At 34.7% G+C, this 15814-nt stretch overlaps 1 protein-coding gene and 1 long non-coding RNA gene across 3 annotated transcripts in view; one reads left to right on the forward strand and one right to left on the reverse strand.

Moving 5' to 3' along the window:
* Positions 1 to 15814, forward strand: part of LOC122811248 — a 1815945-nt gene that overhangs the window by 1070321 nt on the left and 729810 nt on the right. For both annotated transcript variants that reach the window (XR_006366231.1, XR_006366230.1), the window contains exon 3: positions 9975 to 10025. This is a non-coding gene — a long non-coding RNA (uncharacterized LOC122811248). The remainder of the gene's footprint in view (positions 1 to 9974; positions 10026 to 15814) is intronic.
* LOC122811247 (cGMP-dependent protein kinase 1-like) overlaps positions 1 to 15814 on the reverse strand; it is a 4027247-nt gene that overhangs the window by 377696 nt on the left and 3633737 nt on the right. The window lies entirely within an intron of this gene.

The following is a 15814-nucleotide window of genomic DNA, read 5'->3' on the forward strand; positions in this document are numbered from 1 at the left end:
TTTCTTAAGAAATAATTCTTCATATATGACTAAAATAGTATTCAGGCTTACTTTCAGCCAAGCTATCCATCTACAGGTCTTCTTTCCAGGGCCTAAAACACAGGAGAAAGGATTCTCCATACTCTAGATGTTTATGGACAAATTTTGACTTGAACTAAAACATTCAGGAACTCTGATCAGTTATTCATTTCTTGAGAAGGTAGGAAGAAAGTACAAATTGTGTTAAAGCAGACTATATCCACATGGTTGTTTCATTACATTTTATTATACAGACCTCAACAAGGCAGTGTTAAGGCTCACTCTAGCAATGCTTTGGCTTCATCTGTGGCTTTTTGAAAAGGGTTAGATTCTTTAAGTATTCTAAAAGTGGCAGCTTGGTCCTCTGAGCATACTTATACAAAGCAATACAAACTAGATTCCTTCTGCATGTCTAGAACAGGCTTTGCTACAACTATGCTCCAGAGGTTCTTGGACTCTCATCCTTCCTTTCCCAGTCAGTTTAAGCTATACTAATCTACCCATGGGATTAAAACTACTGCAGCAGTAATCAAATGATGAACACAGTACAGACATGTAAGTAAACTTACCATAATTTATTTTATTTTAACATTTCTTTACCGGAAAAGTCCAACTGGGAAAGAGCCCAATTTCAGCAGAGGCCCGGGAAGAAACACCCCAGACGCATGTCTTTGGAATGTGCGAGGAAACTAGAGCACCCAGAGGAAATCCACATGAATTCAGGGAGGATATGCAGACTCAGCACTGAAGGCACCCCAGTTGAGAATCAAACCGGAGAACCTCTTGCTGTGAGGCGACAATGCTAACTGCTGCACCACTGTGCTGCCATAACAGTAGATGTTCATATGATCACCCCTGCGGTAGCTGTTCCATCCCCGTATTTTTGTATATTTTTGTTGCCAAGTTGAGGACCTTTATTTTTATTTTCCTAGCATTGACATTTTCATGGTTGACATTTTCATGGCTCTAGCTTCCCTCTCCCAGTTAGCAAGAAAGCTCTGAAGAGTTTTGCACTCAAACCAATCTTTTTCTTAAGCTCTGCTCAAGCGGATTAACAGTTTGGATGTGTGGAAGCTGCTCTTAAGGTTTGGAAGCTGGCCAGCTGTCACATTCTTAGTGGGATATAATTCATATAGCTAAGGCTACCCTAGCAGTGATCATTTGAACACCTACTGTTATGCTAAGTTTATTTACACTGTGTTTTTCTTTTTTTTTTTTGAGGTTGAGGCAATTACTGGGAGTCCATATTAAAACTGTACAGTTAAGAAAGGATATTGTGAACATTTTCAGACCTAGAATAATACTTTTTTCTCTTGGCTGTAATATGCATGACATTAAGTCAGACGTTGAGATTCTGATTTAACCATAGCCCTTGATATTTAAAGGAGTGTGCTGATTCAAGTGAATTTATTATTATGGCCTAATATATGCCAGTGGGGTTGGGGGGGGGGGGGCTGATCAAGCTTCTTCTTTTTTTAGTACCAAAGATTATTCCTTTACATTCAATAAATTGAGACCTAATCCTCCAATGCGGAAAAAAAACATAGCTTTCACGGCTTCTTGAAATTGTGTTTTTATAGATGATCATGTTAAGCCTGACCTTTAAACAGACATTTCATCTGTGTAAAGCAATATGAGAATCTTGAAAGAGTTTGTTAATATGTAAAGGGTGAGGGGGGGGGACAGCATGGAACTCTGGGGAGCATTTCTGGATAAGAATGTTGACTTTGATGTGGACTTGAATCTTTTCTTACTGCAAAAAAATTTCAAGGTCAAGTAACACAAGAGGAAGTGACATTTTACACAAAAATGTTATAGTATAGAACTGTTCTGTAGGAATTCCTTTTGAAGGCTGCAGCTAAAGAAGCTGTAAGTCAGGTAATGAAGTAGGTATGGGAAGGAACAGAACAGGTGGACCAAGAAGTCATTAGCTGCATTAAGAATTAATGTTTCTAAGGCTTTTTGTATGTCAAGAAACTGGAAAGGGCTATACACTTTCCATTATGGTATTTGCTAGTATAGCAGTGATTAGTGATTCACCTCAGCTAACACAGGGAAATAAAAAATAAATTAATGGGTTAAACACAGAAGAGCAAGTTTAAACACACACGCGTATACACACACACACTCTTCTCTTTAGCTTTGCACCTAGCTAGCAACGTAGCCTTTTATCAGGGGGATTTGTTCCATTTTTCACTGCTAGCTGAGAGTAATGGTACTTTGTAGAGGTATCCCATTTGTTAGTATCAGCTGTGAACCACATTTGGAGGCATGGCACCTACAGCTATATTATGTTTCTGAATTATGTACTGCTCTGTATTGTAAGAAGAGGTTTCATATTACTTTAGAAATCATTTCTAGGCAGGCAGAAAAAGACATTAAAAACTAAAATTCTATTAACACTAAGGAACATATTTTTTTACACCAAGGAACATTAATCCATCTTCAGCCTTTTTTTTTTAAGAAAGGAAAATATGCTACTGCACTCCAAGTAAGGTACTTCCAACTAACTGCACAGTTCAAATTCCCAAGTATGTTATACATAATCAATATTTAATATACAGCCAGTGTCAGCAGGTATGAATGCTATATCAATCTTTAAAACAGTATCAGTGCCGGTGTGAGAGAATGCTTTATTAATGTTGAATCTAGTAATGGCAGACTATGTTCCCTGCACTTCCGTTATAAATATACAGCTTAACTTGATAATAAAACAGTTAGTATATAACAACACCATGCCTTGGATGAATGTAACGTATTGCTGATTCAGTCCATGCCAACAAATGACCTAGGACAGCAGTTTGAATGAAAAGGAAGCAAGCTTGTAGGGTATTACAGTTTCCATAGCTGAGTGTTTACATTTCTTCTGTGATAAACTATGAGCTTAAATAATTAGCATAATTATACACCCCCCCCTCCTTAAAATTTGGCACCTGCCAAGTTTTCCATGAACAGAAAATGTTCAGAATCAGAACTCATTGGTTAAAAACAGTGTGAACTGATTTTGCACTTCAACAAATAAATATAAACTGGCTTGCCCCCCTGCATAAACATAGTAAAAACTATGTGGGATGTTATTTGTAGTTGCTTTGTAGTTTTCAATGTTTTGAGATTCAATGTTATGACTTTTAGATGTTATGGTCTTTTTTTCCAAAATGTATTTATTGAAGTTTTTTAGGTTACAACATATAAGGCATTATACAATAAGATACACATACAACAAAACAACATTCTATATACAATATATACAAAGAAGTCACTTCAAAAATCTAGTTTTTGTACTAACCACATATTCTGCAGTGATAAGAATAAAACAGTACCATTAGTTGTTTATTACATATACTAGGGAAAGTCATACTAAAAACTTTTTATATAGGGTATGTGTTTTTTTAATCAACTTATCTACGCAAATTTTTATAAAGTGACTGCTAAAAAGGTTCTAAGTATATCCTTATTGATTGTCTTATATTGCATATTTCACTTTTAGATTTAATATTTTACCTCTTGAGAATGAAATCTAATAATCTAATAAGTATTCCCAATACTCTTGGTAATATTTACGTTTCTTAATAACATATAGTAGCTTGTGGGAGGCAATGTATTTGATTGCTACATTTCCAAAACCTTCCCATGTTAGTGGGGGTTGCAATAGTTCAATTCTTTGTAATATAGAATTTGACTAGAGAACATATGGTGGTGAGGACATGCTGTAAGACTGGGAAGATTATTCATATTTATGTGCAGTATAACTGTTTTGCAGGATAAAGTACTTTTCTGGTAGCCCATTTTCTCTAGTCTTGCCCTTAGTGAACACCATAATTTATAAACTTTTATTAGATTCCCACATAACATGTAGAATGTCTGCTGGTTGTTTCTTGCAGTGAGGACATTTTGGTGAGTATTTGTTATTAAATTTACTAATTTTTTGAGGGGTAAATTATGCATTATTGTTAATCATAAGTTGGGTGTAGAATAACTTTTTGAACGGGCTGAATTTGAGTGTGTTTTCAATGGCATCTTTTTTATTTTGTTCAGTGATTTGTGGGTTTTTCTTCTGCCAGTATGAGGAGAATAAAGTACAGTTCTGATGTTTTATATCATTTATACGTTTATAGACTCTAGAGATTGTTTTCCCCTTGGTAGCTAGATTTTAATTAACTGGGACAAACTAGTATCTTGTTTATCAAAATTTTCAGTATGAAATTTAATGTTTACAAGGTATTTGAGTGAGTTCATAATAATTACGTATTTCTTTGGAAGATTTAATTGCTCTCGTAATTGTGTAATATCACATTCCTTCCATTTATAAATTTCCCATACTGTAATATCTCTTATTAAGGGATACTCTTGCAAGTTTATCAATTTATTATTTAGTAGCAAATTAGGATTAAGGTGTATGGGTTGCAGTAGAAGCAGGACATTTAATAATTGTACAGATGAAAAGAGCTTTTGAGTAGTTAAAACCATTTGTTTAATAAGTGGATGTAAATTCTTAACATAAACAGAGTTTTGGTTTAAGTTTAAGAATAGAAGAGCCCTAGAATTGCACCCAAGTGTCTTAATTTGTTCATACCAAATTCTAGACCATAAGGGGGACCATACGTTTGTGTTTGATTCATAATTTAAGATTTGACATAGTCTATATGCCTGGATAATACTGTAGTATAATTTAAAATCAGGTAACCCTAACCCACCTTTAGATTTAGGAAGTATAAGCTTTTCATATTTGATTCTAGTAGATTTAGGATACCAAATAAATCTGGATATACTTCTTTCCATGTCTATAAATACCTTTTGAGGTATAATTGTGAGGGTAGCGTTCATTTGGAAAAGAATTCTTGGTAGCATGTTCATCTTAACAATACTGCTTTTTGATAACAAAGACATATTGATATTTTTCCATCTGTTCATATAATTTTCAATAGTATTCCAGGTATGGGTTAAGTTATTTTTAATTTCACTAAAACTGGGAGTATATATTACCCCCAAGTATTTTAGTTGATAAGTTATCTTTATTTTGCTCTCTGGGAAGTAAAAGTGCATATGTCCTATGGGATTTAGTGGGAAAAGTTGGGATTTGCTTGGATTTAGTTTGTAATTTGAAATCTCTGACAATTTTTCAATGGCTGTAAGTATTTTAGGAAGATCTGTTGTGGGGAGTTGTAAGTATATATTTAAGTCGTCAGCAAATGCTGAATATATAATGTTAGTATTTAATACTTTTGGAATGTGTAGAAAAGACTTCTGTGATATATAAAGAAGTAGGGGTTCTAGGTATAAATTAAAGAGGTACGGAGAAAGTGGACACCCTTGTCTCTTGCCATTTGAAATGGAGATAGGTTTTGTTTTATTATTGTTAATCTGAATAGAAGTTGAGGCTATCTGATATAAAACCTTAACTTTATTAATAAATTATTTAGGAAAACCAAATAAAGGCATAACATTAAAGAAAAAGTTTAAATTTACTCTTTCGAAAGCTTTACTAGCATCTGCGGCAATAACATATTTGGGATGTTTATCTGTTTTTAGTAATCTGATAGCTGTGTCTAGTAACAGAGTGTTTTCACTTGTTTGCCTATGTACCATAAAACCCTAACTGATTATGCGATATAATAGAGGGAAGTATATTCTTCAACCTGTTGGCTAAAATTTAAGCAAATGTTTTAAAGTCCATATTTATGAGGGCTATTGGTCTATAGTTAGTGGGATCCATTGGGACAGAATTCTGTTTAAGTAGAAGGATGGTCTTAGAATTATTTATATACAAGTCTTATCTCATGTTGTATTATATAGTTATATACTTTAAGTAGTATTTTAGAGACCGGTTCTGAGAATATTTTATAAAATTCCGAGGCAAATCCGTCAGGTCCTGGAGATTTACCTGGCTTGAGATTTTTTATTGCTTCTTTTATCACTGTTAGGTGTAGTGGTGCCCTTAAACGTTTTTGTTGTTCGTGTGTAACTTGTGGAAATTTTAAATTTTGACTGAACTCATTAAATTTGTCATTTGAGGATGGTAAGTGCATGTTGTACAGCCTTTTATATATGTTCTCAAATACATTTAATATGTCTTGGTTTTCCTGAAATTTATGTCCTTCATAATGTAATTCTTTAATTTTTGGTGTGCCACTCTTAATATTTATTAGCCTGGCTAGAAATCTTGAGGGTGTTTGAGCCTATTCTGAGTATTGCTATAAAGATCTGCTTTCTAAAAAAAATTAAATTTTCTAAGTAATGCTTATGTAGTTGTTTTTGCCATTCCATACATTTTTCCTATAATTCTTTTGAATATTTTTGTTGTAACTGTAGTTCTGCTAACGCAATTTGTGATTCGGATGTGGTTTTGGTATTATTATAGTTTTTCTTAAACCAGACAGATTTTTGAATTATGACACCTCTAATAACCGCTTTTGCAGCTTCCCATTGCTTATCATAAGGTATTGGAGTAATTATGATTTCTTCATCTAATTGAGTGAGTATACTGTTTATCTCTTTAGCTACGTCTTGTTTCTGAATAATTTTTGGGTTTAAGGTCCACTTATTAAAGTAAGATATGTTTTGGCTGAAATTTAGTAGGTTTATGAATATATTAATTTTAGAATGATCCGAGATAGATCTAGGTGAAATGCTGTATTTTAGCTTATACAACTGAAAGAACTGAGAGATTAGGAAGGCGTCTATACTAGACCAAGATTTATGAGAGGTAGAAAAGAAGGTATATCTGGATATTGTTTTGTCATGTTGGAAATTCTCATATGGATCAAATAGCTGAAAATAATTTTGTAATGCACAAAGAACTATATTTATGACGTGGTTTCTTTATTGGATCTATCTTTGGCAGGTTCCATTACTGCATTCCAATCTCCCCCGATTATATATAAATGATTAGGAAATTCAATGCGTAAGTTAAAGATTTCATAAATAAACGTTTGTTGGTTAAAGCAGGGACTATATATATTTAGGAAAAGTAAAGGTTTATTTATGCTATGGAAATTTGAGGTAAACATAGCCCATCTATCATTCAAGGCAGTCTTCATGGAAACAATTTCCCCCCTGATAGGCTTTGTTTATAATGATAGCAACCCCTCTGGAAGTAGAATTGTGTCCAGCAGCTATTATATGCTTGACCCATTTACTTTTTCTCTCCCTGTCCCAGAGTTGTGAGATCAGGTGAGTTTCTTGAAGAAAGGTTATCATTGTTTTACTTTGATATATAATATGCATGACTAGATTCCATTTACTTTTGTCTGAAATTCCCTTAACGTTCCATGAATCTAAAGATATAATTTCTGAAAGTGTAAAAATATTTCTTGATTAGTGTTAATAAAGCACAATAAGCAATGTGATAATATAAATATATACTGTTGTGTATTAGTGTTAGTTAGGATTTTCCTCATAGTGACTTCTATTCTCCTACCCCCCATCCCTCTGTAATGTTAGATAAACAAAACTAATAAAATCAAAGGATTTTTGTGACTGAGTCTGGGTGTAAGTCTTATAGAGCAGAGGGATGTCAAAATTACCTATTTTCCAAACGTACACAACCATATGCATCAACTCTGCATAGCAGCCTCCCTGTACCGTATTCAGAATCAATTTTAAATATCTTACCATTTTAAACTTATGTATTATATTAGTAAATGTAAATAAAATATTTTGGATAGCCTTATAACCAAAACAAAGGAATATACTAAAACTCTAAATAAGGTCCTTAATTCTTCTATACAAGCCCTGAAAGCCCCTCCAAAAAAAATATATTAAAAAATAATAAAACATCCCTATGTTATTTTGTTTTTAAGCTATACCAAGTTATAAGGTGCATTTATAATTACATACAAATGCCTGATTGATACAAACTAAAGAAAAGAGAAAAAATACAATGCAGTATATTTGTATGAGCTAGATCTATGAACACCAAAAGAGAAGAGAAAAAAAATACAAGGTTGGCATTATTAAACAGTACTGCTACCACTCTAACAACAATATAATATTGCGTCTATCTTTCACCTTCAATACATGTGTATTACAAATATCTAACCTTTAGTTTTATTCTCCTCCAGATATATATATATATATATATACACACACACACACACACACACACACACACACACACACACACACACACACACATGCATTTTGCTTAGTATTACAGCCTAATAAAGATAAAAATAAAAAAAAAATAAAAATGCCTCAACTGTATATATAAATTCTACAATATCTTGTAAACTCTGTTCACTTTTCTTAGAGAAAAAAATAATAAAACAAGTACACATTCCTATTGCATATTTTACCTTAAAGTGTTCATCAAATAAATCATATTTGTTTTTGGTACAAGAACAACATCATATCATCATAAATGTTATTTTGTCACACCATATATGAGTATGCAGCTGCTATTTAATATAATAATTTTCAGTCTTTTCTTTATGTATATCTCACAGCTTTGTATAAACATGAATATAGGAAGTTTTCACCTAATAATTAAGATCGAGAAAAAAAATGTTATATTCCACCTAATCATCAGTTTAAAAAGTTCACGCACATTATTTGAAATAATATTCTGCATTGCCCCTTTAAAATAACTGCATTAACTTCAGCATTCTCTAGCATAGAAAGTAACTAAGCATCAGTCTATCTGCTTACAGTCTGCTGCACAGATTCTGTCAGTATGCTTGGCAAATAGTCTAATGTCCTTTTCAGTGTTGTAATGTCTGGGGCTCCTAGGTCATTTAGATGATGAAATGAGTTGAAAGGTGAAAGGTTATTGCAAACACATTGCAGCTGCATGGAATTGTTGGTAATTGGACATCACCATGCTAACAGACCTCTCGGCCTACTCAGCAAAGTGGAAAAATAAACATTCAAGTATTACCTCAAGAAAAAGTCGAAATATGCAGGATTCAGCCTGAAGCAGAAGATTATATCATTCAAATGATTCAGCAAAGGTGGATTGTCTTTTTTCAAGCTAGATTCACAAAGTAGAGACGGAGAAACGTGGCTTTTGCTTCTTCTGGTGTATCTATTGATATGTTTTGATTTTTATGGTGAAATACTAGTGTAGCAGGATATTTCATCTGAAAGCGGATTTTTTTTCAATAAGGTAAGCACAGTATTAAGTTTCTCACGATTTTACTTTATTTCAAGAGGAAGATCTTGGCTTATTGTGATTTTGTTCTCCATGTGATTGCTTTCTTGGTTTTATATGCAGATAATATTGATTGTACGTGAGCTGAATTAAGGATTCTGACATATATTTGTCTTGGGAAGTCCATGTTTTTTGAGCATCTTATGGATCTGTGAGCTCTTTCAATTGTTGTGTCCTCCAAAAGCTCTTTATCCTGCAGCACTGCACTTAGTATTTCTTTTGTAACTGTGTTTGAGTGGTTTCAACAGATTCTGGTATTCCCCAGATAATGAGATTATTTTGTCTGTTTCTTGCTTCTATGTCCAGAACTTTTTTTGAATTTCTGTAATACTTTTTGCACTTGCCTGTATTGATTTCTGCATCTCTTGTATTTTTAATTCATTGTCCATGATTTTTGCTTCATTCTGTTCTAATATGAGCATAGTTTGATCCATGCTTGAGCTGAAAGTACTTAGTTTGTGTGCAAATCCTTGGATTTCTTGTTGCAGTGATTGTAATGCCATTTCAAGGTCTTCCAATGTTAATGCTTGTTCTTGCTTCAGCTAAGGGCAGGTTTAGTCATTTCTGGCTGAGTTTTATTTGTTTTTAGCCTTTTTGACGCAGTATCTTTTTCTGGTGTAACTATATTTGATAGTTTAGATTTGGTAGTTACTGCATCCATGCGCTCTGGTAAATTTTCCATTTCCAACGTTGATTTAACCGTTTTTCAGATAAAATATGTTCAGCTAGATGAAGTTGCAGAAGGCTGATTTATTCCGGCAATTTTATATTAAAACAAGCCGTCTTTTTTTTTCTCTTTTTCACTCAGGCCTGCTTACCTTGAAGTGTCCCCACCATGCGGTTCAGGAATCTGTTTGCAGTGAGTAATATTTTTCTTGCAAAAAAGGTCATTCAACGTAAAATACAGCTGAAATATTTTAGTAGCTTGCTTGTTGCCTTTTTTCTGTTGAAAATTTTCTATTTTTCCTCAGGCAAAAGGTTAGATATTGTTGAGATTTAAGGGAGCTGCACAGCTAGAGTGCTCACTGGCCTTCCACCATTTCAGAATCCAGATGTTAGATGTTTAGATCCAGATGTTATGGTCTTGATGTTTTGAGTTTAGATGTTATGAAGAGTAGATATTTTGATAGGTAATGGAGTACAGTAGTGGATAATTTACATGTTATTCCCCAGTGTACAATAAATGGGCTAGATTAGACAGAAATTGTACTTCACAGGAACATGTGCATTTAATTGAGAACTTTGGCATACATCCAATGACTATTTCAGATCATGAACCAATAATTACTGATATAAAAATGTAGAGTACTGAAGAAAAGATGAGACGCCGGCACTTCCCCACCTACCTGTTAAAAAGAGAAGCATTTAAGGAATGGGTAGTGGAAATTATTCAGGAGTTGTTACATAAACTAGAAAGTATTCCAGAAGCTATAGCTCATGAGTGGGGTGAATGAAATGGAGTTTAAAAAAAGGTAATAATAAAAGAAAAAGAGATATGGTTAAGAAGTAATAAGAATTACTTAGAGGGCTGACAAAGGCTACGGTATTACAGAATAAGGGCAAGCTCACAGAACAAGATGATGCACAATTGCAGAGTGCTAAAGAGAAAATAAGGGAGAACCTGGATAATATGCACGAGCATAGAAAGATTGCCATTAAGACTAGTTTTTGATACTAACTCCAGAACACAAAAACTTTTGGCACAATGACTTAGGCAACAGAAAGTAGAAAGGGTTGTTTCCAAGCTTACGAGCCTATAAAAAGTAAAATAACCTGTAGTAGTATTAAAGATATTTCAGAAATTTTATGAAAATTTGTATAAAGCAGAGAAGTGGGTAAATCAAGAAAAAGCACAAATGTAAATATTTATGGAAGTCTTACATATGTTAAGATTAGAAGTACACGAGGCACAACAATTAATAGTTAAGACTGGGGGAGAGCAGATGAGATTAAAATGGTTATATATAACCAATCTGCAGGAAAGTCTCCAGGAAACGATGGTATTTTGGTGGAAGTTTGGAAGCTAGGAGGAAAGAAAGTGATAAAGATTTGGAAGTTTTTAAAAGGAGGGAAGGATCAACACCTTGGAAAAAGAGATAAGTAGATCCTTCCAATAAAACAAGGAGATTTAGGATTAGAAGGTATATTTAGAGCTACACAGTTGAGGCTCTTAAACCACAAGCAGTCTAGGACCTACATATCCTTTGGCTCTCCAGTACTCAGGAATATCCTTCCTTGCGTCTACCCAAGTCCTTTCTGGGTAGCTTGGGATTCTATCCCACATGCTAAATCAGATGAAAATAGATAACATTAGATAACATTATATATGAAAGTTATGTAACTTACCATAACGCTAGATCCATGTTGTCTTATTTTCATTTGGTTCGACTCCCATCCCTCATTCACCCTTCTAAATTATCTTTCCTCTTCTGCAGATCAATCAGACCTTGTTTTGACCCTAGCTTTTTTTGTTTTATTTAAAGAAATAAAGACCCTGTCTGTCTCTTGTTTTATTTTCCTCTATAGAGGATATCTTTTCAAGATTCTCCTTCCTTTCTCCTTTCCCTCCTACATTGTTAGGGACCATTTGGTATCAGTCACCAACTCAATCTGAGGTAATTCAGACAGGAGAGGGGGATTGTGGGTAAGGGAGTAGTCACAGCTCTCGGATCCAATATTCTGGTATAAGGTGCCAGAGTCAGATCTGGCCGAATCAGACATCCCACATGTTGAACCAGATGAAAATAAGGCAAGAGGGATTTTCTTTCTGTTTTATATAAAAAAATAAATAGTATACATTTGCTAATTTTTTATTTTAACATACTTGCCATTTACTACTGCTGTTAATTCCTCTGAGAACTGTAACTTGCTACTGTGTTGTTGTATGCTTTTAAGCACTTATGGGGCTTTTCCAGAGTGTTTTATGACATGTACTGGGAAACTTAAGGTCTGTAGTGTCAGCTGAACACTAGAGACTGTCTCTTTGCAGAGTGCCAAGAGAACTGTTTATCAGCTTTATCTTGAACTTCTGACAAGAAAATATTGCATTTTTTTTTCTCTTTTCCTTCATTTTTATATTTACTAATTGTTTAACACTGCTGTAGCCATTTTTACTGTTAAAAATCTCGATTTTAGATTTTACTGCAAATTACTTTATTTGCATTTTCTGTGGAGATTTTTTTTTTAATTTCTGATAAAGGAATCTCTAAGTAAATGCTCATTTATGCAGTTCTAAAATGGGCACATATGATTTTTTGTCACTATTTGGACAAGTGAATTTTACTTGGAACTGTGACTGTGTGTGCAGATTGTAGAACGCCGCTTAGCACAATGTAACTTACTTTTGCTGTATTTCATGTAGTTTAGCCTTATTTGCTGTTTGGGAGCATAGTTTATATTTTCTATTATTTCTGCCCTTAGTCAGCCCTTAATAGTGCCAGTGTATTATTCTGTCTGGTGTTTTTTTTCCCCTGACTTAATGGATCATTATACAGCTGTTCCCTCCTTCCATCAAATCCAGCTGCACCTAAAAAGTAACAACTCAGCAAAAACATGCTTCAGCCTATGGTTTGTGAATCTGTTGCCTTAAAATGACCCAAAGACCACCTGCCTTTTCCCCCCGTCACCCTCTGGTGTGAGCCTTCAGCTTCTATGATACATGGGTCAGACACATCCTCCTGGGCTGTTAGAGTATCTAATTTAGACATGGGAAAACTAAACATTTTAGGTGCAGAAGAGGTCCGGGGTAAGAGACCTCTACACATACATTATACTCTGTACCCAGATATTTTATCCTCTAGTGTAGTTAATAGTAGGAAGAAACAAAATCTGTACCACACAACAATCAAATTATTACCATGTATAGGGCTAACATAGTTTCCTTAGCTAAGAGAGTTTTGCAGTCAGCTAATCTTGGAGGCCATGTCCCATTTAGAATGAGTACAGGGCTACCTTTCTAAAGATGAGTTTAATGCCGCAGATTTTAATGGGGACTCTGATGCAGACAGTAGTAATCCATACAATCTGATTCTTTGGAAGGTGAACAGGTTCAAAAATCCAAGCAAGGATTCATCTTTCCACAGATACAGCTATGTTTAGATATGTATTTGATCAGATGCGAGCTGGAGCTGTGCCAGAAATTGGCAGAATTTATGATTTTGAGGATGAAATTCAAAATGTTTTGGCTATTCCTCCTATTACTGGCCTTAGAAGAAGTCTTAAAACTGCAGGTAAAACCCCTTTGGCCAGTGAACCAGTTCTTAAAAAGGCTATAAGGAAATACAAGGTGAAGTTTGATCTTGTGACACCTTTTGCTCCTTTGTCAGCTGACTCAGTTAAAATTTCTCCAGCTGCCAACTCTTAACAGAAAACCTTGGCTTCTTCTAACCCTACATTAGCAGATCAAACTTGGCAAGTGGTTAGAATCTTAGGGAAAAAAGTTCGCTAAGTCTAGTAGAATTCTGAATTATCACGGCTTCATGTGGGAATTTATTTTACAGTCTCCTTATGGGTTAGATAACTTTGCTTTATCTTTGCCTGCTGAACAGATTTGTTATCAGCATAAGATTATTTTTAATGTAACTCAGGTTTTGAAACATGCTGTGAGGGAGTGTCTTGGAAGGTAAAGACACATTTTCTAGAAAATGCAGCCACCTCTGGTGTACTGAGAAGGTTTGCTTGTTTACATAACCAGAATTATTTTGACAATTTAAGAAATGGGTGGGGCAGTGGTGCAGCAGTTAAAGGTGTCACCTCACATCAAGAGCTTCTCAAGTTCAGTTCTCAGCTGGGTTGCCTTCTGTGCAGAGTCTGCATGTCCTCCCTGCGTTTGCATGGGTTTCCTCTGGATACTCCAGTTTCCTCCTACATTCCAAAGACATGCAAGTGGAATTTTTCTCCCTGGGTCTCCTCTGAAAATAGGCTCTGCCCTAGTCGGACTTTCCCGGTCAACAAATGTTAAATAAATAAATGAGATTTTGAATGCTCCTATAAGTTCTGAAATTCTGTTTGGTCATAGGTTCATAGGCAAGTACTAGGCTAGCTGCCATTTTTGGACTATTTTAAGCCAATCCAATTTCCCTCAAATGTGAGAATCAAACCCTGTACCTTGTGTTTTTGAGGTAAACACCATAACCATTATGCCTCCCTTCCCACTACCATAACCATTATGCCAAACCCACAGATCCTGCTACTACCCAGATTCTCAAACAATAGGATGGTAGAGATAATCAGATGCGTGTGTTATCTAGAATGTTTCATATTTCCAGGTTCTCCCTTTACAAGGTGTCTAACTTCAAAAAGCAGAGCAAACAAAAATCCCAGCCTAACAAGTGTCAGAGTGCCAAGAAGAAATGCCAGGAGGATACTGCTTCCAAACCAAATAAAAGGGATTTATTTCCAAAAAAGATCTTTCCCCTTCAAAATAGTGACTATGTCAAGACTCAGGGTATTCATCCCTTCTTCCTGTCACTCTTCCCCTTTCACCTCCCCCAAAGAGGATACTTTTTTTTTTTTTTTGTTTTTAACAAGAAACATCTTTATTAAATCATCACTTTTAACATAGGCAATCATACATTTATATAAATGAAAACAAAACATATTGACACAATCCCAGTTGCAAACATTATACATCACAAACCATATTGACATAATTCTAGTTGCAAACATTATACACCAACTATAAGCTACCCAATCATTGTCAGTCACACATTACATAGCTCATTCGAATCCTGCCTTCTTTTAAACTTCATTCCTCCTCGTATGCATTTTTCCCACAATTCTCATTTTTCTATGTAATTTGCTCCTACCTTTTTCCTAAAGATCCCAATTCCAATTGTTTTATCTCTGTTACTATATTCACTACTTCTAGTACAGTTAGTCTAGACTTTGATTTCCATTTTCTAGAAATTGCTTTATTGGCAGCCACCATAATTAAACTCAGCAAAGCCTTACTATGTCTAGGCAGTTCTGATTCTGTATCTTAGCTCAGAAAAATAATTTCCCAAGTTATATCAATTTGCTCACACAGCATCCCTGCTGATAGAGTAGTCTGCAGGGAATGTCTAAAGTCTCCCAACTCATTACACTCTCAGAAAATACGTTCCCAGTTACCTCATTCTTCCCTATCACACTTCCAACATTTGCTGTCAACCTGAGGAAAAATTCTCTGGAGTCTACTTGGGGTATAAAATATCTATGTAAACATTTCAAAGCAAAAATCCTAAATTGTCTAGATTTTATTAAATATTTGGGAAACATAGGGAGGTTGGCAAAGTGGCTAAAGTGTTCACCTTATAGGCACCAAGGTGCACGGTTTGATTACATGGGGTAATTGGCTGGGTTTAGAATGGTCCACAAGAGCAGTTAACCTGGTACTCATTTTGGGAGGTTTGGCATGATGGTTAAAATCTTTGCCTCAAAGGCACAAGGTGCAGGATTTGATTCTCACCTTCAGTTATTAGCTAGGCTTAAAATGGCCCTTTAGGGCAGTTAACCTATTTACCTATGAACATGCATATATGCCCCATTGTTTCTTTGTCAGTTGCTTATCTGGTCACTTTTGCCAATACTTTTTAACCTCCTATGATTGATTCTTACAGTTATCATGCAATATGTTATATGCTATACTAATTATTCCATAACAGCAAC

The sequence above is a fragment of the Protopterus annectens genome, chromosome 9.part0, assembly GCF_019279795.1.
Source record: "Protopterus annectens isolate FY-2018-M chromosome 9.part0, PAN1.0, whole genome shotgun sequence".
NCBI lineage: Eukaryota > Metazoa > Chordata > Ceratodontiformes > Protopteridae > Protopterus > Protopterus annectens.